General features: G+C 44.8%; 1 protein-coding gene and 1 pseudogene across 2 annotated transcripts in view; one reads left to right on the forward strand and one right to left on the reverse strand.

Annotated features, from left to right (window-relative positions):
* Positions 1 to 25,365, forward strand: part of LOC137095548 (protein lin-37 homolog) — a 387,598-nt gene that overhangs the window by 145,538 nt on the left and 216,695 nt on the right. The gene's annotated exons all lie outside the window — the stretch shown is intronic.
* LOC137095376 (rho GTPase-activating protein 33-like) lies at positions 17,245 to 24,121 on the reverse strand (annotated as a pseudogene).

The raw sequence follows: 25,365 nt of genomic DNA on the forward strand, positions 1-25,365 counted from the left end.
ATCCAGGATCACACCCAAGCTGCGAACCTGCGTCTTCAGGGGGAGTGCAACCCCATCCAACACAGGCTGTAACCCTATACCCTGTTCGGCCTTACGACTGACCAGGAGTACCTCTGTCTTGCCTGGATTCAGTTTCAATTTGTTCGCCCTCATCCAGACCGTTACAGCGGCCAAGCACCGGTTCAGGACCTCGACAGCCTCCTTAGTAGCAGGTGGGAAGGAGTGACAGAGTTGGACATCATCTGCGACTTCTTCCGCTTTGGTGAGGATTTATTATTTTAATATTTTCTGCTGCTGGAATTGGCTTCGCTGCCCTCACCAAGGTTCCGGGACCCTCTTTGGTGCGGTCCTCGGGATTTCCTCGGCTGGGGAGATCCTCCTAAAAGCGGCTCAATATCAGTGGTTGGACCAGATGACCCCTGGGGTTTCTATAGTTCTTGTTGTTGTTATTGTTATTATTGGAAACATAACAAGATTAGTACACAGCAAACAAGATCACTATGCTGGCTGTTGTATTGGATCCCTTGTGTCCAGGACTGTGTGATGTATTGGCGAATAATGCGTGCAGATCCCAGTAAGGTTGTCTTCTGCAGCTGGCAGATGGTAATTTTGTCAGCACCTATTGTGTTTAAGTGCAGGGCAAGGTCTTGAGGTACTACACCCAGTGTGCCAATCACCACTGGGACCATCTTTACTAGTTTGTGCCAGTCTTTGCAGTTCAATCTTTAAATCCTCGTATTGTGAGAGATTTTCATTTGTTTCTCTTCAATCCTGCTGTCACCTGGGATTGTTGTTGTTGTTGTTGTTACAAAGGCTGGATGGCCATCCATTGGGGGTGCTTTGATTGTGCTTTTCCTGCGTGGCAGATAGATAGAAGATAGATGATAGATGGATAGATAGATAGATAGATAGATAGATAGATAGACAGATGATAGATAGATAGATAGATAGATAGATAGATATAGATGGTAGAATATATATAAGGTATCAACATTTCTTGGGGTTCCATGAGAAACTTTTGCTTCAGAATGGGCTCCGTGGCTGGAAACGTTTGAGAACCCTTTCATTACACAGTTGGTTTTGTGGTCATTCGACATCTTCCCATTCTTCACTTCTTCCCCAAAATTCTTCTGAGGAAAAGGGCTGACTCCGGAGCCTTCAATGTTTTCCCTACCCTTTTCCCAGGCTTTGATGCTTCTGATTGGGATATACTATTTCTTGGTTATCTAAGGGACATTGTTTGAAAGTATGGTCAGAGGTTGTGTTTCCTGCCTGCCATGAACTTTACTAAGTGAAACTATCATACTGCACTTCCCTTACTGCATGAAACTAGGAGCCCCCGATGGCGCAATGTGTTAAATCCTTGTGCCGGCAGACAGGTCACAGGTTCAAATCTGGGGAGAGCTCGGATGAACTCCCTCTGTCAACTCCAGCTCCCAGTGAGGGGACATGAGAGACAACTCCCACAAGGATGGTAAAACATCAATTATTTAAAACTTTTATATCCTGATCTTCTCAACCCCCGTAGAGGGACTCAGACCGGTTAACAGCAAGGATTCAATGCTACAGTACAGTCTAAAACAACATATATCAACAGAATTAAAATATATATAGAATAAATTACATGTGAGCCAATTCGCCAAGAATAAAATCATGTCCAACTTAGTACCCTTGTGGTCAGTAACTTCGGTCAATTGCTGGTCTCGGCCATTATTCTTGGAAAGCCTTGTTCCATAGCCAGGATTTCACTAGCTTCCTGAAGGTCAGGACGGAGGGGGCAGATCTAATCTCATTTGGGAGGGAGTTCCATAGCCGGGGGGCCATCATAGAAAAGGCCCTATCTCTCATTCCCACCAAATGCGATCACAAAAGTAGCAGGACCGAGAACAGGGCCCCACCAGAAGATCTTAACAGCCTTGATGGTTCATTAGAAGCAACTAGAAGCAACTTGCACTGTAAGTTGAAGAAACTGCAACAGCCTGTTGTAGGTTTTTTGGGCTATATGGCCATGTTCTAGAAGTATTCTCTCCTGACGTTTCACCTGCGTCTATGGCAAGCATCCTCAGAGGTTTTGAGCATCCTCATAACCTCTGAGGATGCTTGCCATAGATGCAACCTCTGAGGATGCTTGCCATAGATGCAGATGAAATGTCAGGAGAGAATGCTTGTAGAACATGGCCATATAGCTCGAAAAACCTACAACAACCCAGTGATTCCAGCCATGAAAGCCTTTGACAATACATTGCAACAGCTTACTTCTACCTGAGACTAGTGGAAAGGGCAAGCTTGCACCCCTTTGTTTCCTCTTCCTCCTGCTTACAGTTATTTTTGCACTTCTAACTCAGTTTGAAGCAACTGAAGCAAACTGAAGACAAAAGAGGAAAACAGGAGAAAAAGAGAGAAATTAGGATAACTTAAAATCAGATGAAAAAGTAGAACGAAGAAGATTGAGACTGTCCCTGACAAATCAGCATAGTTAAAGATTATGTATCCTCATGCACACGCCTATGTATCCACTAGTTTTCATGCATTGTGCTGGTACGGCTGTACCAGGAGCTCCAACTTCTTTTTCTTTCTTTGAGTGTTTGCATGTATTCCAAAGTTCCAGGTGGCTTCCCTTGGTTTGCAGTTATAGGGCCAATGACCCATCAATCATCATTAGTTTCTTTAGTTCCACACCTTTTTCTGAGTTTAGGAGGGGAAAGGGGGACCTCTAGTTCAGTTCACACAGAGAAACCTTTCATACAGGACATGAATCAGTTCCACCTGTAGAAAGCTTTGTCTTTTACAGCTCTTTTGCTGTGGGGAATTCATTCCCACAGCTCTACAGATAAGCATAGTCTTTGCTGGCTGATCCAGTCCCACAGCTTTACAGCCATCCTTCGCTGGGAATTGAAGACCTTCTTTCCTGTTGGAAATCTACAAAAGGACTCTGTTTGATAAAGACCACTCGCAGCAGCCATACTGCAATTTGGATAGGGTGTAGGGGCCCACTCCAGCAAAGCCTAAGACAGATTGCCCAGGTAGAGGTCAAGGATTTCCCTGATAGTGAAGAAACAGTTCATGAAGATAGTTGCCTGTCCCTTGTGGACAAGATTAAGAAAGCCACCAGTTAATTCAAAGCTTGAGGTGTTTTTTTTATTTATTGAAGACCTAAGCAATAATAAAGAACTTTGTTCAACTTTCCAAGTTTCTAAAGACTTTGTTTAGAGAAATCCAAAGGGCCTCTAATCCAAGGCACCCCGGCGTCCCATTGGGCATACAGAACATGTCCTGTCTACAGACATTTTCACAGGCCCAGCGCGTGACAGCACATGCATACTCATGGAAAGGAGAGGACACACATAGCATAGTATCTTATCAAGCTAAACTGTCCTCTGACAAATCTGCTGGGCTATCAGGAGTGCCATTTACATGGATCTAAAAAGGTTGCTAGAGGGCAGAATGCAATGGCAGAAATGGCTCAGTCACTGGAACTCAAGGCTTTATGATAGACAGGTTGCCTATATATTTTTATAGGTCTCATTATGCTAAAAAGATGGCTGAAATAAATGAGGAAAGAGATAAGACAGATAACAACTCACAGTTACTTTTAAAACAATGGCTGCACTGGTAAAAAGGATATGATACTATAAAGAACACCACTTATATATAACTAGCCAGCAGACTTTGCATGGATTTAAGCAGCAGGAAGAGCCACCCCCGCTGACCTAGAAAACTAACCAAAGAGGGTTAGACTCTTGTTACTTCTGTAAAAAGAAGAGGTGTTAACCAGAATTTAAAGTGGCATTTGTTGAATGTAAAAACTACCCATTCCTATGGCAACACAAATGGCAAATAATGGAAATGAGAGAAATCCATGGTGTGATTTTCTCCCACTCCTCATGCCCATGTCCTCATGGCATTGTTGGCTCTGTGGCACTCCTTTCGTTCATAGGTCTGGTGCTTTACTGGGCAACTTACAGCTTAGTTTTGCTGCAATGTTTAATACAGTTAAAAGAAGATAATTAATTTATCAACCACCATTGCAGAACTCCATCAGACCGGATTGGCTTTTCAAGTCGACTCAACAGCATTTATGATCGTGGCAATGCTTTGTTGTTGTGTTCATGTGCCTTCAATTCATCTCCAACATAGAGTGAAGAGAGAGGGGGCCAGGGGACAGTTCCATCTTGTCTCCTGCATATGTCATCAGTTGAGGACCCCTCCCCACCAGCACCAACTGCTTCTCTGGGCCAGAGAGAAGGGGGGGGGGCAGGGGACAGTTCCATCTTGTCTCCTGCATATGTCATCAGTTGGGACTTCTCCCCACCAGCACCAACTGCTTCTCTGGGCCAGAGAGAAGAGAGGGGGGGGGCAGGGGACAGTTCCATCTTGTCTCCTGCATATGTCATCAGTTGGGGACTTCTCCCCACCAGCACTAACTGCTGCTCTGGGCCAGAATGAAGAGAGAGGGAGCCGGGGGACAGTTCCATCTTGTCTCCTGCATATGTCATCAGTTGGAGACCCCTCCCCCAGCACCAACTGCTGCTCTGGGCCAGAGTGAAGGGGGGGGGGCAGGGGACAATTCCACCTTGTCTCCTGCACTATGCTAATAATATAACATAATGTAATATATTTTATATTGTATATACATGTAATATTTATAATATAATTGAATACAAAACTATACTACTACTAATAATAATAATATATTATAATTATATATTTTATATAACATGTAATATTACTTATAATATTACAATGTAATGGTATTGTACAATATAGTAATATATAATACTGATATTGTACTATGCTAATGATATAATATATTGTATGTATATATATCTTGTAAGCCGCTCTGAGTCCCCTTCGGGGTGAGAAGGGCAGCATATAAATGGTGTAAATAAATAAATAAATAAATAAACATATGGTGGTCCTAGGGTAAATGTAAAGATTTCCCCTTGACATTAGGTCTCGTCGTGTCCGACTCTAGAGGGTGGTGGTCATCTCCATTTCTAAGCCGAAGAACTGGCGTTGTCCATAGATGCCTCCAAAGTCATGTGGCCAGCATGACTGCATGGAGTGCTATTACCTTCCTGCCGGAGTGATACCTATTGATCTACTCACATCTGCATGTTTTCGAACTGCTAGGTTGGCAGAAGCTGGGGCTAAAAGCAGGAGCTCACCTTACTCCCTGGATTTGACCTGCCAACCTTTTGTCAGCAAGTTCAGCAGCTCAGTGGTTTATTATTATTATTATTATTATTATTATTATTATTATTAACTTTATTTGTACCCCGCTAGCATCTCCCGAAGGACTCGATGCGGCTTACACGGGCCGAAGCCTCCAGACACAATACAATAAAAAACATAACACAACTATAAACAAAGCAAATCAAAACAATTAAGCAAAATAACCGCAATGACAATACATCAATACATCAAGACACTATTAAAACTGGTTCGGCCGGCGCAATGGGGTACAGGGTTAAAAGTGCTGAGATGGCAGGAGGAACGTAGGATTAAAAGTGCGGTGTGCAGCAACATTGGTTGTGCTAAAGTGCTTCTAGGACTTGGGATGGGGATTCCTAATCTGCGAAGGCACATCGGAACAGCCACGTTTTTAGGTTCCTTCTGAAAACTGCTAGAGTAAGGGCCCGACGAAGCTCTTTTGGAAGGGCATTCCAAAGTCGGGGTGCCGCCACAGAGAAAGCCCTGTCCTGTGTCCCCACCAAGCGCGCTTGCGACGTAGGTGGGATCACGAGCAGGGCCTCCCCAGATGACCGGAGCGAGCGTGTGGGTTCGTAGATGGAGATGCGGTCACGCAGGTAGGGTGGTACCAAACCGTTCAGGGCTTTGTAGGTGAGCACCTGCACCTTGAATTGGGCTCGGAAAATAAATGGCAGCCAGTGGAGCTCCTTAAACAGAGGGGTAGACCTCTCTTGATAATGAGCTCCAGTTAGCATCCTAGCTGCTGCCCGCTGGACCAATTGAAGTTTCCGAGCCATCTTCAAGGGCAGCCCCACGTAGAGTGCATTGCAGTAATCCATTCTAGAGGTGACCAAGGCGTGGACCACCCCGGCCAGATCAGCCTTCACGAGGTACGGTCGCAGTTGGCGCACAAGTCTCAATTGTGCAAAGGCCCTCCCGGATACCGCCAACACCTGAGCCTCAAGTGTGAGCGAAGAATCCAAGAGGACTCCCAAACTGCGGACCTGTGGCTTCAGGGGGAGTGTAACCCCGTCCAGCACAGGTAGCCACCCTATACCCCGGTCCTGTTTACGATCGACCAGGAGGACCTCTGTCTTGTCGGGATTGATCTTCAGCTTGCTCTTCCTCATCCAGATCGACACAGCGGCCAGGCACTCGTCCACCACCCGAGAAGCCTCCTTGGAATTAGGTGGAAAGGAGTAGTAGAGTTGCGCGTCATTCGCATAAAGATGGCACCCAACTCCAAAACTCTGGATGACCTCTCCCAGCGGTTTCATGTAGATGTTGAAAAGCATGGGCGACAGAATGGAGCCTTGCGGGACCCCACAGGTCAAAGGCCAGGGGTCAGTGCAGGCGTCTCCCAGCTTCACCATCTGGGTCCGTCCCTCCAGGAAGGACCGGAGCCACGACAGGACCGCGCCCCCGAGGCCCATCCCAGAGAGACGACCCAGAAGGATACCATGATCGATGGTATCGAAAGCCGCTGAGATGTCCAGGAGAACCGGCAGGGTCACACTCCCCCTGTCCAGCTCTCTGCGGAGGTCATCCACCAAGGCGACCAAGGCTGTCTCGGTACCATGACCAGGCCTGAAACCAGACTGTGACTGATCTAGGTAGTTGGTATCATCTAGGAAGCTCTGGAGCTGTGAGGCGACCACCCGCTCCAGCACCTTATCCAAGAAAGGGAGGCTGGAGACTGGCCTGTAGTTACTCAGCACCGTGGAGTCAAGGGAAGCTTTTTTGAGGAGTGGACGAACCACAGCCTGTTTCAAACCAGATGGAAAAATCCCTTGCTCCAATGATGCATTGATAATCAATACAAACCAGTCAACCAACCCCTCCCTGGCTGATTTAATGAGCCAGGATGGGCATGGGTCTAGAGGTGAGGTGGTCGCCCTCACAGCCCCAAGAACCTCCTCTACGGTTTCAGGAAGAACAAGCCTAAAAGAATCCCACAAAATTGGACAAGCAGATGCCTCCGTCACCTCTTCAGGCACTGCGGTGGAATTGGAGTCGAGCTCAAGGCGTATCTGAGCGACTTTACCTGCAATATGGTGTGCGAAATCGCGACACCGAGCTGCTGGGTCATCAGTGACCTCCTCCACCACAGGTGGGTGGAGGAGTTCCCCCACGACCCGAAACAGCTCCGACGACCTATTTGCTGTAGACGCTATACGGGTGGTCGTGAATGATTTCCTGGCCACCCGTATAGCCACGGAGTATGCCTTAAGAGAGGCTTTAGCCCGTGCTCGATCAGACACAACCCGAGATTTCCTCCATTTGCGCTCTAGCCCCCTTCTCGCATGCTTCATCACAGTCAGCTCCCCGGTGAACCAGGGAGATGGCCTGTCACGATGCAACGAGATGGGGCGTTCGGGTGCGATCACATCTAACGCCCTGGACATCTCCCCATTATAGAGAGGCGTCGATGGAATCGCCAGACTCCAAGGCAGGAAGAACCCCAAGATTCCTCCGGATCCATCAGTCTCCTAGGGCGGACCATTTTAATCTGTCCTCCACCCCTGCGGAGGTTAAGAGTCGCAGCAAGTCTAAAACTGATCAGATAATGATCAGACCATGACACCGGAAGGATGTTTTGATCTTCCACTCTAATCATTTCGTTGTCCGCCACGAAAACAAGGTCAAGAGTATGTCCAACTTGATGAGTGGGACCAGATATTATTTGTGACAGTCCTATGGTCGTCATGGTGGCCATAAAGTCCTGAGCTGCGCCAGATAGGGTGGTCTCGGCGTGGATGTTAAAGTCTCCCAGCACCACCAGGCGCTGGGAGACCAAGGCCGAATTAGAGACCACCTCCGCTAGCTCAGACAGGGAAACTACTGGGTCGCGGGGTAGGCGGTACACCAGCAGGAACCCCACACTGTCACGGCTCCCCACTTTCAAGTGGACACACTCAAACCCAGAAGCCTGCGGGACAGCGTATCTGATCACGGCGATAGATTGCCGAAAGACTACTGCGACCCCTCCTCCCCGCCCCCCTTGTCTGGCCTGCTGATGCACTCCGAAACCTGGTGGACATAACTGAGTGAGATTTACTCCCCCCAGCTCATCCAGCCAGGTCTCGGTGATGTATGCCAGATCCGCCCTCTCATCCAGGATCAAGTCCTGGATGGCCGCAGTCTTGCCATTAACGGATCTGGCATTAATCAACAGGACCTTAAGACCAAGGGGGCTGCCATGGAGCCTACCACTACCTACCTTCTCCAGGGTCGCAAGAACTCTATTGCGCTTCTCCCTAGGATGTTGGTGACCCGCTATTCTCCTCCCCCACACGACTTGGATGGCACCCCCTTCCTCTGGAACCCTCCCCCCCCTACATAGCTACATGGTTTAACCTACTTCGCCATGGTAGCCCTAAGACAAATCTATCGTAGGGTTTTCTTGGCAAGGTTTATTCCGAGGGGTGATTGTCTTTGCCTTCCTCTGAGAAAGTGCCAGGTTTTAATTCCTAGCTGCAGTAAATCTTGCCAACCGAAAGGTTGACATTTTGAAGCCCGGGTCAGGGTGAGCTCTTGGCCTTTCGCCCAGCTTCTGCCTACATAGCAATTTCGAAAACAGTAATGTGAGTAGATAAATAGGTACTGCTAAGGGGGAGGTATTTAAGGCAGCTATAAGGAAATGCCAAAAAATGCCGTCAGTTCGATCAAGGAGGAAGAACGAAGCACAGCCTCCAAGATACCAAAGATGGGAAAGCCTATATATACCTCTATGTTTTCTGTGATCCACCCTGAGTCCCCTTCGGGATGAGAAGGGTGGAATATAAATACTGCAAATAAATAAATAAATATTGTCTTTGAAGTTCCAAACATCCAACAGCAACTCTTTGCTTTCATGTTTTTGTAAAATAATTGATGCAATTCCTTTTCAGTTGTTTAAAAAATTTGAACACTACAAGCTGCAGTTTCAAAACACACTCTTCTGTCCACTTGGCTGCCACTGTGAATGCTGCAGTGGAACTCCAGACCAAGCATAAGATAAGATGGAGTAAGCAATATGCCGCCTCTACCTTCAATGATATAAAAGTAATTAAAATTGAACTACTGCTGAAGGCTTTCATAGCCGGAATCACTGGGGTGCTGTAAGATTTCGGGCTGTATGGGTGGGCTGGTAGCACAGCTGGTTAATCACTAGCAGCAATAAATCACTGCTGACCGAAAAATGGCAAGTTTGAAGCCTGAGTCAGGGTTGAGCTCCCGACTGTTAAATAGCCCAGCTTACTGTTCACCTAAGCAGTTCGAAAACACCTGTGCTGTGAATAGAGAAATTAGGGACCACCTAAAGCAGGGAGGTTAATTTATGACACCATAAAAATGCCAGAGAGCAAGGAGGACATACTACGATCAAAAGCCTCAGTGTCATAGTGGATGAAGCGACATCTCCCCACTGTGGCCAGAATTGAGCAACCTCCAGGTTCAAAGTGGAAAAACTGCTGAATGACCTCTATCTGTCTGTCTGTCTTGTATGTCAAAAACAGCATTTAATGTTTGCTGTGTATGTGTGCATTGTGATCCGCCCTGAGTCCTCTTGAGGGTGAGAAAGGCGGGATATAAATACTGTAAATAAATAAATGAATAAATGCTCCAAAAGCATTCTCCCCTGATGTTTCACCTGCATCTATGGCAGGCATCCTCAGAGGTTGTGAAGTCTGTTGGAAACTAGGAAAATTAAAGTATAAAAAGAGGAATGCTGACCATCATTCACATCTAATTGGGATGCAAAGTTTTCTTCCCTTTTAGTTTTTTTTTTTTAAAAAAAGAATGAAATACAAGTGACTAGTTACTTCAACACTGTTGTAAGCTAGAGTTTGCTGGAAAGAACTCATAGGCATTTAGGTTATTCAATGCTATTTTTTTTTTACATTTCCTCATTTGAACTCTTTTAATTAATTTTAAACTGAAAAGAATTAAAATCTGTCTTCTAAAAAGAATACAGTTTGTTCTGGTATGGCCGTACCAGGAGCTCCAGCTTTCCTTGCCAATTGTGGATTGTTGCATGTATTTTAAGGTTCTGTGCATTTGCACTTTTCTTACTTTGCAGTTATTGGGTCAATGACCTGTCAATTATCATTAGGTTCCCTAGTCCTGCCCCCTTTTTGGGTTTTGGAGGGAATAGGAGCCATTTTAGGCTCAGTCCACAAACAGAAGCCTTTTTTACAGGACTTAAACCAGGCTTCATCATTTACAGCTTGGCTGGGGAGAAAAGGCCCCATAGCTTAGCCAGGGATATACAGATACAGCCTCACAGCTCTCTTGCTAGGGATCCAGTCCCACAGCACTTCAGCCAGCCATCACTGGGAAGTGAACATCTTCCTCCTCCTGGAAGTTCTGCAAAGTCTCTGTTCGGTAAGGGCCCTTCGCGGCAACCATAAAGCAGATTGGACTGGGTGTAGGGGCCCCACGCCAATAGAAGAGAAGACAGATTGCCCAGGTAGAGGTCGGGGATTTTCCCAACAGTGAAGGAACAGTTGCCTGCCTTTCGGAGCAAGATTGAGAAAGCCAATTGTTTATTAAGAAAACTTTGAAGCTAATCGTTGAAGATTTGTTCAGTAATAAAGATTTTGTTGCATCTTTAAAGACTTTGGAGCCCATCTTTTCAGAAAAATCCCCAAAAAAATCCTCCCTCTGAGGCAACCCTGGTGTCCCGTTGGGCTAACAATTTAAGTACTGTTCACAGTTTTTTATAGGAGCCCAGCATGCGACAGCACACAGTTCTGAGTTGAATGATGCGACTCTCAGGTCAAGTTGAAGCCTCCCGCTGTTTCGCCATGGCTTCCCCGTCGCAAGCAGTGAGATGGCAGACCCAAGATACTAGTTTAATTTTTATTTGTTACTTGGTTTGTATTAAGCCATTTAGTACAAGAGTCCAGGAAGAAAGGGAGATGGGTCCATATACAAAAAAAAAGAATGCAGCACATCAGGGACAATGAGGAAACATTGGCCTTTAAAAACACAGGCACAGACAAACCGGACACATGTGGCAGTGACAGCTTCGCAGCATCAGAGAACGTGGGAGGGCTCTCCTTCAGTCTCACGGTTTCTTCATGTCAAGACATTGGCGGCATCTCACAAAGGAAACCAGTGGGATCCACAAGCCACAGCCTGCTCTATGGAGGCACCTCCGGATCTTCTAAGAATTCCCCCCTCCCTCCAAAAAAACTGGCTCTACTGACTAGAATTGGAATCCAGCAACACTGAAAACATCATAAGTTGCCCAACTCTGGAGTAGAAGGCTGCTTAAAGGAGCAAGAGAACTGTATCATTTAGGCAAACCTTGAAGGGCTCATAGAATCATAGAGTTGGAAGAGACCTCATGGGTCATCCATCCAATCCCCCGCCAAGAAGCAAGAAAATTGCATTCAACGCACCCCCGACAGATGACCATCCAGCCTCTGTTTAAAAGATTCCAAAGAAGGAGCCTCTACCACACTTCGGGGTAGAGAGTTCCACTGATAAACAGCTCTCACAATCAGGAAGTTCTTCCTCATGTTCAGATGGAATCTCCTTTCTTGTAGTTTGAAAACTTGCAGAAGAAGGGTTTAGAAAAATAATGAAACAAAACCAAAACAAATTGCATCCTCAGTTCTTGTGGGTTTTTTCGGGCTATATGGCCATGTTCTAGAGGCATTTCTCCTGACGTTTCGCCTGCATCTATGGCAGGCTTCCTCAGAGGTCTGCTGGAGCTGGGGAAAAAAGGGGTTTATATATCTGTGGACTGACCAGGGTGAGACAAAAGGCTTTTGTAAGTTGGGCTAGGTGTGAATCTTTTCAACTGACCACCTTGATTAGCATACAATGGGCTGACTGTGCCTGGAGCAAACTCTTAATGAAAGGTGCTTAGATGTCCCTGCCTGTTTTTCTCTCTGCTGTTTTAATTTTAGAATTTTTTAATACTGGTAGCCAGATTTTGTTCATTTTCATGGTTTCTTCCTTTCTGTTGAAATTGTCCACATGTTTGTGGATTTCAATGGCTTCTCTGTGTAGTCTGACATGGTGGTTGTGAGAGTGGTCCAGCATTTTTGTGTTCTCAAATAAAATGCTGTGTCCAGGTTGGTTCATCAGGTGCTCTGCTATGGCTGATTTCTCTGGTTGGAGTAGTCTGCAGTGCCTTTCATGTTCCTGGATTCTTGTTTGGGCGCTGCGTTTGGTGGTGGTCCCTATGTAGACTTGTCCACAGCTGCATGGTATACGGTAGACTCCTGCAGAGGTGAGAGGATCCCTCTTGTCCTTTGCTGAACGTAGCATTTGTTGGATTTTCTTGGTGGGTTTGTAGATTGTTTGTATGTTGTGTTTCCTCATCAGCTTTCCTATGCGATCAGTGGTTCCCTTGATGTATGGCAGGAACACTTTTCCTCTGGGTGGATCTTCATCTTTACTCTTGTGGCTTGTTCTTGGTCTTTCAGCTCTTCTGATGTCTGAGGTGGAATATCCATTGGCCTGGAGAGCCCAGTTGAGGTGGTTCAGTTCATCTTGGAGGAGGTGGGGTTCACAGATTCTTTTTGCACGGTCTGCCAAGGCTTTAATGGTGCTTCTTTTTTGACTTGGGTGATGGTTGGAGTTTTTATGTAGATATCTATCTGTGTGTGTGGGTTTTCTGTAAACGGTGTGACCCAATTGTTGATCTGGTTTACGGATGACTAGGACATCTAGAAAAGGCAATCTTCCTTCCTTTTCTTTTTCCATAGTGAACTGGATGTTAGGGTGGATGCTGTTAAGATGTTCCAGGAACCTGTTGAGTTCTTCTTCTCCATGGCTCCAAATGGTGAAAGTGTCATCCACATATCTGAACCATATAGTGGGCTTTTTGGTTGCTGTTTCAAGAGCTTGTTTTTCAAATTGTTCCATGTAGAAGTTAACTATGACTGGGCTGAGAGGGCTCCCCATAGCTACTCCATCTTTCTGTTCGTAGAATTCATTGTCCCACTGAAAATAGCTGGTGGTGAGGCAATGGTGAAACAGCGCCGTGATGTCTTCTGGGAACCTCTGGTTGATGAGTGCCATGGTGTCTGCAACTGGGACCATGGTAAATAGAGACACCACATCGAAGCTGATCAGTATGTCATTTGTATTTAGCTTGAGATTGCTGATTTTTTCAATGAAGTGGGCTGAGTCCTTGATGTAGTGTGTTGTGAGCCCAATGTGGCTTTGTAACTGTGCAGCAAGAAATTTGGCTAAGTCATATGTGGGGGACCCAATGGCACTCACGATTGGTCTGAGTGGGGTGGAGTCCTTATGGATTTTGGGGAGTCCTGAGTGATTCCGGCCATGAAAGCCTTCGACAATAAATTGCATCCTGTTTTCCCAATGGGTTTTTTCCTCTTTCAAATGCTTTCTCATAAAGGGGCACAAGTAGTCCAAAACAAAGTTTGAAATAGTATAATCCATGCTATTAGCCTCTTCTTCCCTGATCTGCTGGATATTTCAAACTGGTCCACATCAAAGCAGCCATCACCTGTTCTGTCCGGGAACATTGGAGGCATCTGCCTGAAACCAGTTCCAACCCAAATCTGGGTTTCACAATGCACTGGCTAAGATCTTGTATCATACAGTGTCATGATTACAGTACCACACCATGAGTGTTGATAGACCCAAACTATAGGCATCAGTATTTACCTCTGAGGGCAGATCCAGACAGACCTTTAAAAGTGGGAGCTCCTGCATTTTCAAGTGGGGCGTCCAAATAATGACCCACATAAAAAATGAGTTCATTCGCCACAAAGCAGGAAGACCTTGCCTTGCAGCAAATTAATCTGCAAGTGAGTTTGTGCCAAGCCTTCTTGGAAGGTTCAGGTTGAACCCACTATGGCCGCTGTCTGGATTGCCCCCTCAGAAGTCCGGAACTTCTGAGGGAGCAGTCCAGACAGCAGTCTCATGTTTTTTCAGGGCTAAATCAGCTAAATCCGCCTAGTCAAAGCCATGGTATTCCCTGTAGTCACCTACGGATGTGAGAGCTGGACCTTAGGGAAGGCTGAGCGAAGGAAGATCGATGCTTTTGAGCTGTGGTGCTGGAGGAAAGTGCTGAGAGTGCCTTGGACTGCGAGAAGATCCAACCAGTCCATCCTCCAGGAAATAAAGCCCGACTGCTCACTGGAGGGAAAGATACTAGAGACAAAGTTGAAGTACTTTGGCCACATCATGAGGAGACAGGAAAGCCTAGAGAAGACAATTATGCTGGGGAAAGTGGAAGGCAAAAGGAAGAGGGGCCGACCAAGGGCAAGATGGATGGATGGCATTCTTGAAGTGACTGGACTGACCTTGAAGGAGTTGGGGGTGGTAACGGCCGACAGGGAGCTCTGGCGTAGGCTGGTCCATGAGGTCACGAAGAGTCGGAGATGACTGAACGAATGAACAACAACAAATCAGCCTGGAAAACCATGAGGGCACCAAACCCCTCCCCCAAACCCTTTAAAAACGAAAATAACTTCTGTGACTAGATGCGACAGGACAAGGGGAAGGAGGAAAATCGCTCCTAAGTGGCAGGAGAGGGCCATCAGCAGGGAAATGTCGGTGCCACAAGTTATTTTCTTTTTTAAATGCTTTTTAAAGTGTTTTGGGGGGATGTCTCCCTGTCCTCCCAGAAGGTGTCAAGAGGACATGTAGACAATGCCCATGAAAGACACAGACTTTTGGGGCCAGTGTGCAGACTACAGTCCACCCTGACCTGGATTTTTTAAACCCGGGTCAGTGTGGACTTTTCCGCTATCTGGAACTGCCCTGAAAAAAGTCTACATTTATTTTCAGGATGTTCAGCATTCCTCCAGGTTTGCAACAAATGAACCCCACAGATTCTGTATATTAAATGAAAAAGTAAACATATAGGAAACCCTTCCACAGTTTCCACCCAAGGTAAAAATATTTTCCAATCCAATACAGACCAGAGCATGGATTCAATTCTGACAGCCTATTTTACATAGGGGTTTACGAAATTTTTAAAGTGTATGTTCATGTCTTTGCAAAGTATCTTAAGAAGCAGCTTCCCAAGAAATCAAGGACTGTAAGAAGGTAAAGCGATCTAGAAGAGGGTGGACATCATTTCCACAGCAGGAATATAAAAAAACCAAATGCAACTTTAGTGCAAGTTCTGCAATTAAAATTGAACAAACCGGGGGGGGGGGGGGGGTCATACCACAATCTGATACTCATTGTTCTCTCTATGTTGAGAACCATATTGGAATAAATCTTGGAGTCATTTGCATATATATCTTTTGGGACTTTTCATTTAGATGGTAGAAGTGAAATACAGCAATTTAAAGTGCTTGTGGATATTGAGATCTAGACCGCTAGGCCACTGTGGACCATGCTTGGCGAGAAGAAGCTATAATCCAATGTTCCCAATTAAGAAATCTTACCAAGTTGAAGAAGCCACCAAGATATTTTAGGAACCATTGCACATATCCTGAAGCCCTCCACATTCAGCACTTAATTATTCAGCCATGATATTGCTTTTAAAATGTTTGTTGTGACTGTGAAATATGTTTTATTTCTGATGTGATGTTCTTGATTTTTATAGTGTTTGTTTTAATCAGTATTTTTTGGCCTTGTCCTCCTGTAAGCCACCGCAAGCCCCTTCAGGGAGATGGTGGTGGGGTATAAAAATAAAGTTATTATTATTATTATTTGAAATAAAATGAGTTCACAGCAGACACTCTGGTGGCTGTTATATTGGATCACATGTCAAACACTTCCCAAGTGTCTAGGACTATGTGATGTATCAGCAAATAATGCAGGCAGATCCCAGTAAGGTGGCCTTCTGCAGCTGGCAGATGGTAATTTAGTCAGCGCCGATTGTGTTTAAGTGTAGGCCAAGGTCTTTAGGCAGTCCCAGTGTGCCAATCACCACTGGGACCACCTTGACTGGCTTGTGCCAGAGTCTTTGCAGATCAATCTTTAAATAGTCATATCGTGTAAGCTTTATTATTATTATTATTATTATTATTATTATTATGCAATTCTTTGACTATCCTACTCCTGTCCCTTCGCCAATCTGTGCTGACTGGCAAAGCCGCATTGATGTCACAATCAGTTGCAAGGGACTCTCTCTGTGAGGTGAGACTGCAGCTGATGGAATAAAATACCTCGGTGACCTCTTCAACTTGGTGGAATTTCTTTTGGTCTGAAATAGAGCCATTTTGGACTCTCTAAATGGCTCTATTTCAGAAGGATGATCTGGATCTCACCACTGAAGAATGCCAGCCAGTTGGGGTGGCCGAGATCTAAGTTGGGCTACTCCCAAACTCCTGTGAGATTGAACCGTGACAAACCTTGCAGAGAACTTCAAAACAATGAGTTTTAGGATTCAGTCCTATGTGTACTTCCCTGGGACTGACTTCCCAGCAAGGAAACACAGGACGGGATGGTTACATGTTGCTTCAGATCTAAGAACTTTGGGGGAGCCTTTGATTTTCATGGGAGTGAGAGAGAAAGAAACCCCCCTCACTGACTGAAAACAATAGCAGCCCACACGCATACATTGGTTTATATCATGCTAAAAAGGAATGACAACAAGAACAAAAGAGTCAGTGATGTGGGAGAGGCGTTGTCACTGCCATTTGCTTCCTTTAAATGAAACCTGACATTCTAAGGATTCTAAAAGAAGCCCAGAGGCCACATAAAAAGTGCTTTTGGGTTGGGTGCCACAAGGGACTGATGTGTCACCCGAGTGGTGTGCTTGAGCAAGGACAGCCTGCTCAACTGGAAATAAGGCATAGATACTTCTTCCTCAGCCCACAGGCCTGAAATACTGCCCATGAAATATATATAAACATCTCCACAGATGCACACCAAAGTCCACACCAGACGCAAACACATACATACCTCACAGACATGAATACCTAACTCTATCTCTGCTACAGTACACACAAGCCTGGCTCCCAGGCTTAGGAAGATGTATGCAAGCATTTTATGCCAAGCACACATGCATCTTAAAACCCACCCCATACACACTCACACATATACAAAGTCCTTCTGATGTTAAATAGATACGCAAATGTGCCAATTAGCTCCCACCCATCCCACCCAGTTTGAATTCTCTGAACACACCACGGACTACGCAGTTTTGAAGCTAGGAGTGCAGGATCAACAAGGAAACCACAAGGTGTGTGTGTGTGTGTGTGTGTGTGTGTGTGATGGAGGGTGAATTTTTCTCATCATAAGATCCCCTTCCCCCCTCTGGCACATAGGTAAGTATTGGGGTTCTTCTCTACTCCAGCTTCCCAGGAATTGGCTGAATCTCTGAGAGAGCAGCAGAAAGAAGGTGGTGTTAATGTTTTAATTGGGTTAAAAACAATTATTAAAATGTTAAAAAATGCTGCAAATACGCAAAGGAAAGAGATTTTAATTGCTGCCCCCACTTCCACTCACCCTTCACTCAGACCCTGCCTTCCACTGAAATGCCTGTGATATCACACAATGGTGCAATACAGAAGCATAGGATGGCCAACAGTGCCCCACAGTGTCCACTTTGCACACTGCAACACTGCATCTCTGCGAGCATAGCTAAAGATAAATGTTTTCCCCTGATATTAAGTCCAGTTGTGTCTGACTCTGGGGGTTGGTGCTCATCTCAATTTCTTAGCCAAACAACCGGCATTGTCTGTAGACACCTCCAAGGTCATGTGGCTGGCATGGCTGCATGGAGCACTGTTACCTTCCCGCCAAAGAGGTACCTATTGATCTACTCACATCTGCATGTTTTCGAACTGCTAGGTTGGCAGAAGCTGGGGCTAACAGCAGGAGCTCACCTTGCTCCCTGGATTCAACCTGCCGGTCAGCAAGTTTAACAGCTCAATGGTTTAACTCACTGCGCCACCGGGGGCATAGCTACCAGTAATATTCACATTAGATGTGGGTGCTGCTGCAGGAGCGGTGTAGACCAGTAGGATGAAACCATGAGGCAGGGGTTCAACTAGGTCACTGTTCCAGTGGGAACAAAGTTCTCCAGTAAGGATGTTAGGAATTCCCTGCTGAGTGGGGAAGGGAATCAAAGGAAAGAGATGTAACATGGAGCAGAATAAAAATAGGGCGAGTCATGTGATGATACAATTGGCAGAGCTGTTATGGCATCAAAGAGGCTGAAGTGATATGATCCAAACGCTCCACTGCAACATCATGTCTTTTGTTGGGCACCACGCAAGTGCTGGAGCTGCCTTCAGTGATTCGTGTGCTCTTGAAATGTCCACTAGGTTTAAGTATCCAGAAATTCAGAACAGGCCAGCACAGTCACCAACAAATGATCTGGAATGTGATGTCACTGCCACCTGTCAAAATAGATAGTCTTCCATCCAATGCCTGCACTTTTCACATCAAACAGTACCACAAAATAAATTCCTCAGATAAGGGCAGAAACCCGGAGCCCAGCCCCAAGAATCCCAAATGGGGTACTGTCTCTCAGCAGTAGCTGTGTGTCTGGTCTTCTGTGTACACAGTCCAGCTGGGTCCCACGTAGCACTCAGAAGGAGACCCTTCCCTCCTCTCCACATTGCCATACTGAGCGGGAGACTCCTCCAACTTCCGCAAAGATGACAGGGAAGTGGAGGCTTGGCTCCCCAGATGGGCAGGGGGTCCGTCATTGGTGATGATGGGCTCTGGACCATAGGGAGGATGACTCAAACACGCTGAGGGAGGGCAGTAGAACTGGAGCAGAGTATGGCTGCACGGCAAAACACCCATGAGCTGGCGGTATTGCCCTGTTGATGGGCAGCCCCAGCCAAACTTCTACTTCTGAGGCAATAGAGGCCTGCTGTGGTGTGAGAGAGGCTGAGGAGCCCCGGGATCAGAATGGCTACGGGGATGTGCCATTTCCAGTGGAGGGGAAGGAGTGTGAGTGATGGAAGGGGGCTCAGGAAATGGTATGTTGACATAAATGGGCTCCTGCTTGGTGACCGTGGGAGGTATTGGCTGGGGATGCACGCGAGAATTATTGAGGATTGTTTGGAGAGAAGATGGGGCGGGAGGGAGGTAGGGCTGGTACCACGGTCTCTCAAACACACCGTAGGATGCATTGAAAGTGGCAAAGTACTCAGGAGGTGGGCAAGTTGGCCAGGGCCGTGCCATCCCAGGGTAAGCGGGAGGCTCCCCAACAATCTCATAGTAGAGGTTTTCATGCTCCAGCTGGGGAGGTGGGGTCCCATTCACACCACCCCGAGAGGAGGCCGGGAAGCGTCCATGATGTCGATGGTCTGGGAGATAGGACTGGAAGCCAGGGGGCCTGCCTTTGACGAGCAAATGATGAGGGGTTATGGGAAAGTGTGGAGGGGGGGAGGTTTAGGTGGGGCGGGAGACTGGCTGGACAAAGGATAGGGCTCATGAGGGTGGTGTGGGACACAGTAGGGAAATGATATTGGAGGTGGTTGGTGATGAAGACTGTAGGCAGCTGGTGAGACAGAGGTCTGGGAGGAGAGGTGGTAGGGATCGGAGAAGGAATGCAACGGTGGGTCTTTATGGGACATGTCAGTGAGGACCTTTTGGGAAGGGGAAAAGGAATCCGAACTGCCCACAGGAGAGGCCTGGTTGAGCAGCATCTGCAGAAAAACAAAGCAAGGAAGATAGTCAGGGGCACAGAACTCGGAAAGTTATTGCACTGAAGTCATGCATTCCAGTAGTATCCAAAAAGGCAAGTGATTGCTATTACTCATTAAAATGATGATACAGTTGCCCAAAATGTTGACCGTTACTATAAAAAAAACTTATAACTAATAGAGAATGGAATTCAGTTGGAAAATGCCCTATTTTTTAAATGATTTAAATACCCTTTAAGAGGAGGTTTAAGAACTAAGATAGCCCTCTAGGTCAGTGGTTCTCAACCTTTCTAATGCCGAAATCCCTTAATACAGTCCCTCATATTGTGGTAACCCCCAACCATAAAATTATGTTTATTGCTACTTTCGTAACTGTAATTTTGCTACTGTTCTGAATCATAATGTAAATATCTGATATGCAGGATGCATTTTCATTCACTGGACCAAATTTGGCACCAATACCGAGTATGCCCAAATTTAAATACTGGTGGAGTGGGGAGGAGGAGATTGATTTTGTCATTTGAGAGTTATAGTTGATGGGATTTGTAGTTAACTTACAATCAAAGAACGTTCCGAACTCCACAAAGGATGGAATTGAACCAAACTTGGCACAAAGAACTCCCATGACCAACAGAAAATACTGGAAGGGTTTAGTGGGCATTGACATTGAGTTTTGGAGTTGTAGTTCACCTACATCCAGAGAGCACAGGTATTTGTGCCAAATTTGGTCCAGTGAATGAAAATACATCATGCATATCAGATATTTACATTACAATTCATAACAGTAGCAAAATTCGAGTTATGAAGTATCAATGAAAATAATTGTATGGTTGGGGGTCACCACAACATGAGGGGTTGCTGCATTAGGAATGTTGAGAACCACTGGTTTAAAGGAAGACAATAAAGATACATGATTTTCCTGAGCCGATGACAACATACTAAATCATTCAAAACATCCCCTGCCTTTCAATAGTAAACCAACATCCACACCTTGATTAATGGTCAGTCCATCTCAGCCCTTCTTAAAGCAACTTCTTACGCGGTTTCCTCCTTGGTGGTCATGGCATTTGCTGCCTCTGCTCCTGCCCCGAACCTGACCCTGCAGGGAAGAGAGGGCGGCAGCCTTGACATTGGGGCGCACCATGGAGTAACGTGCCCGTGCGCCGCTTGTCAGCTCTCCTGCCTTACACTCCAATGACAGGGAGCGTCGGAAATGCCTCAGGTGCTGCTTCAGCCCAAGGCTGGCCTGCTGTTTCTGCTGCAGGGCCACCTGGTGTGCGCTCTCAACCAGGGCCAGGGCCATCAGCTGAGCCGGGTTTTGGGGTGGAGGAGGTGGGGGAATGTGCGGCAGCAATGAGAGTGTGCCAGGGGATGGGAGAGTCAATTCATTCTTTGGACCTGAATGGGAAAAAGGAAGGAAGGAAGGAGGAAGAACAGAAAGAAAGGTCAGAACCAAGGAACCTTGTGATCTGTGAGGATGGGTAGATTGGAGAGGGTGTAAAGAAGACCACCAGTATTGAAGTGATGCTCCTATGCCATCAACTCTGCTGGACTGGCCACATTGTCCGAATGCCCAATGACCACTTCCCAAATAAGTTACTATACTCCCAACTCAAGAACAGGAAATGTAATGTTGCTGGACAGGAAAAGAGATTTAAAGATGGGCTTAAAGCCAACCTTAAAAACTGTGGCATAGACACCGAGAACTGGGAAGACCTCGAGTGCTCTAACTGGAGGTCAGCTGTGACCAGCAGTGCTGCAGAATTCAAATGGAGGCACGAATGGAGGGTGAAAGGGAGAGACATGCCAAGAGGAAAGCGCATCAAGCCAACCCTGACCGGGGCCGCCTTCCACCTGAAAACCAATGTCCTCACTGTGGGAGAACACACGGATCAAGAATAGGGCTCCATAGCCACATACGGACCCACTGCCAAGACACTGCACTTGGAGGACCATCATTCTCGAGCTACGAGGGATCACCTAAGTAAGTAAGTAAAGAAGGACTGGGACATCACGAGGAGGGAGATGGAGGATGGGGAAGCGGGGAGGAGAGGCCACTGGCCAATTGGGAATTGAACAATAGAAAGAGTTATTCCAGCAATTAGATTTATTGCATTGCAATTATATGATTTAATTTTTTTATGATTTGAAATGTTAGATTTATTGCATTGTCGAAGGCTTTCATGGCTAGGAATCACTGGGTTGATGTGAGTTTACAGGGCTGTATGTCCATGTTCCAGACACGTTCCCTCATAAAGTTTCACCTGCAACTATGGCAGGCATCCTCAGGGGTTGTGAGACCTCACAACCTCTGAGGATGCCTGCTATAGATGCCAGTGAAACTCACAACAACACAGGTATATTTATTATTTGTATTTACAATGTGCCATTGAATTTTTCCATAATCTATAAGTCGTTCTAAGTCCCCTTTGAGGTGAGAAGAGCAGGGCATAAATATAGTAAGTAAATAAACCATTCCTTCCATTAGTGAAGACAAAACCCATAGCCTTCAATTGTCTCAGGCCCCTTCTACACTGCCATATAATCCAGATTATCAAAGCAGATAATATAGATTATCTGCTTTGAACTGGATTATATGAATCTACAGTGCCATATAATCCACTTCAAAGTAGATAATCTGGATTTTACATGGCAGTGTAGAACAGGCCTAAATTCATAACTGTGAAGAAACTTACATTTATCTCAGCAGAAATGAGTGAAATCTTGCCTTTCTTACATTACTGGGGCTTATTAATTTTATTTATTGATTTAATGACTTACTATATTTATACCCCACCCTTCTCACCCCAGAGGGGACTCAGAGCAGCATGGCAAATTTGGCAACAATTCAATGCTGTTTGAACAAACATATAAAACAATACACATATACATTAAACCATAAGTTAAAAGCATCTATACATTAAAAACCAATTATTAAGACCACACAAATCCAAAGTCACAGCCCAGGAGCCATTCCAGTCTTTTGTGTGTGTGTGTGTGTCAGGAGTGACTTGAGAAACTGCAAGTCACTTCTGGTGTGAGAATATTGACTGTCTGCAAGGACGTTGCCCAGGGGACACATAGATGTTTTGATGTTTTACCATCCTTGTGGGAGGCTTTTCTCATGTCCCCGCATGGGAAGCTGGAGCTGACAGAGAGAGTTCATCTGTGCTCTCCCCACATTCGAACCTCCAACTTGTCATGTGGTGGCCATAAGGAGAAAAATAAAATAATCGTAATTTAAAATGAAAATAATGAGCAGTAAGGCTTACCTGTCCGTTCTTGAGGCTGGGAAGCAGAGATTTTGGTGGAAGAGAAATTTAACAGATGACTTAGAAACCTTTCAGGCTGGCTCTATCTTAAGTCAATATTTGAAGAAGCCAAGGCTAAAGGCTGAAGGCTGAGGTAGGAAACTTGGCTCATGGGTTAAATCGATATTATTGATCCGAAAACTAACATCTAAAGGTCACGTAGTAGTAGCGCCACCTCCTGTCTGGTTGATGAAAATAGCAGGTAATTTCACACACCTTTTTAAATGATCAACTGAGGAAAATAATGTATTGTGAAAGTAATCACAGAAGAATTAATGGGGAGGCTGCTTTTGAATAAGTTTTATGTTAAAGATACATATATGAAAACATGTATAAAGAGATATATATGAAGTTATGATTCATTCTAAAGATTACGTAATTCGTCTGGGAACGTGGCTGATCAGCTGACAAAAAGGGGAGCAGTGGAAATTATAGTATCTTGCCAACAACTGTTCTTGGCCGCGGTTCCTTGAGGACAAATTGATATTGATTAGATTGTGTAAATGTCAAGACCCATATGCGCATGTGTAAACCTGTGAATTTATGCTATAAATGCTGGAGCTAATCTGACTTCCAACTTGTGTCAGATATTGTTTTCTGGACACCCTATCAAGCTTGATAGAATTAAAAAGCCTGGAATCAGTTGCCGTCTCCTTTCTCTTCCTTCCTGATTGTGCTCTAAATGATCTCGGGTAACGAATCTTCCGCAACAGATCGATTTACTGCTCTGCCTCAAGCAAAAAATACCTTGGAGTGTCCCTGCCACTGGAAGATGGAACCAAAGGTTACAGCCTACAACAAAGGTTTCAAATAAAACTCTGACGTATTCCAAAAGGTCAGAACATATCAGAACATACATCTCTATCATACATCTTTGCAGAGTGTCATATGGTTGCCCAGACAACTGGTAAAAGTAAAGGTAAAGATTTCCCTTGCCATTAAGTTTAGTCATGTCCAGTTCTAGAGGGTGGTGCTCATCTCAATTTCTTTTTTTTTTATTACTTTATCACTTTATTACTTTATCATAATTATTACATTTATTATACATTTGTTTATAGCAGTTATGTTTTATTCAACACCCTCTTTAACATATAATCTTTTTCTTCTGCTTAAGCATTCCCCCCTTCCCACCCCCCACCACTGTGCTCCCCTCCCCCCCCCCATTTCAAGCCACAACTTTTACATATCATCTGTCCAAAATCTCATTTTTTCCTTCTTTGTTTTTTAAACCATTTACAACAAATTTATCCCATACAACATCAAAATCACTTTGTTTCCATATACCTTTTTAAACTTTTAATATACATGTCAGCTTATCATTTATTGCCAGTTTCCATGCTTCCTTGTACCACTCCTCTATTTGTATATTTATTTCTTTTTTCCAGTTTTACTAGTTATTCCTCTCAAATTTTCATGCTCTCCTACAACCCTTCCCTTCTGTATTATTTGTTCAAATTGGTTAAGTTTGCTTCCATTTCTATTATTTTTTTCCCCAATTTTTGAGCCATTGTTCTAATTGTATACAATGGAACCATGTCAATTTTATTTCTTTAAACTCTTCCATAATCATGTCCTTCTTCATTCCCACCTTTATTCAATCCCCTATCTTATCTAAAAAAAAATCCCTTAACTTTTTATCCATTACTTTTTTTAGATTTTTTGAAAACTTCTTTTCCATTACAATTGGGGTTATAATTGACCCCTCCATTATTAACTTTCTCCTATATTTGTTCCATACTTCTAATGTATTGTTCAGCATTGGGTTTCTGATTTCTCTAATTTCTTTTCTCGTGAACTGTTTAAAAAATATATTCCAAATTTCTTCTTCCACTTCTTCTGAGTCATTACTAAGCCAGTCTGTTCCCTCTTTTTTAACCATTCCTTCTATAGCCAATCTTGATCTACCTGCTTCATAATATTTTTTAATATTAGGTAGCGCTAGTCCACCCTCTTTTTGCAATCTGTACCATAACTGTTTATTTAATCTATTTCTTTTACTACCATTGCAGTACTTGTTTATCATTTGTTACCATCTATTTAGATCTTCTTCTGTAATTTGAAGTGGCAGCATCCTAAATATAAAATTTATCTTTGGGAGTATTTTCATTTTTACTCATGCTAGTCTTCCAAATCAAGATAAGCGTATACCTTCATACTCTATTAACTTTTTCTGAACCACTTTCCTCAATGTTACTACATTTACCTCTTCCATTTCTTTTAAATCATTTGTTATTATTACTCACAGGTATTTTAATTTATTCTTAATTCTTATTCCCATTTTACTCTGTTCTATAAAATCTTTTTCTTCTTCCTTTGTATAGTTGAGT

Source organism: Anolis sagrei, chromosome Y, assembly GCF_037176765.1.
Source record: "Anolis sagrei isolate rAnoSag1 chromosome Y, rAnoSag1.mat, whole genome shotgun sequence".
Lineage (NCBI taxonomy): Eukaryota > Metazoa > Chordata > Lepidosauria > Squamata > Dactyloidae > Anolis > Anolis sagrei.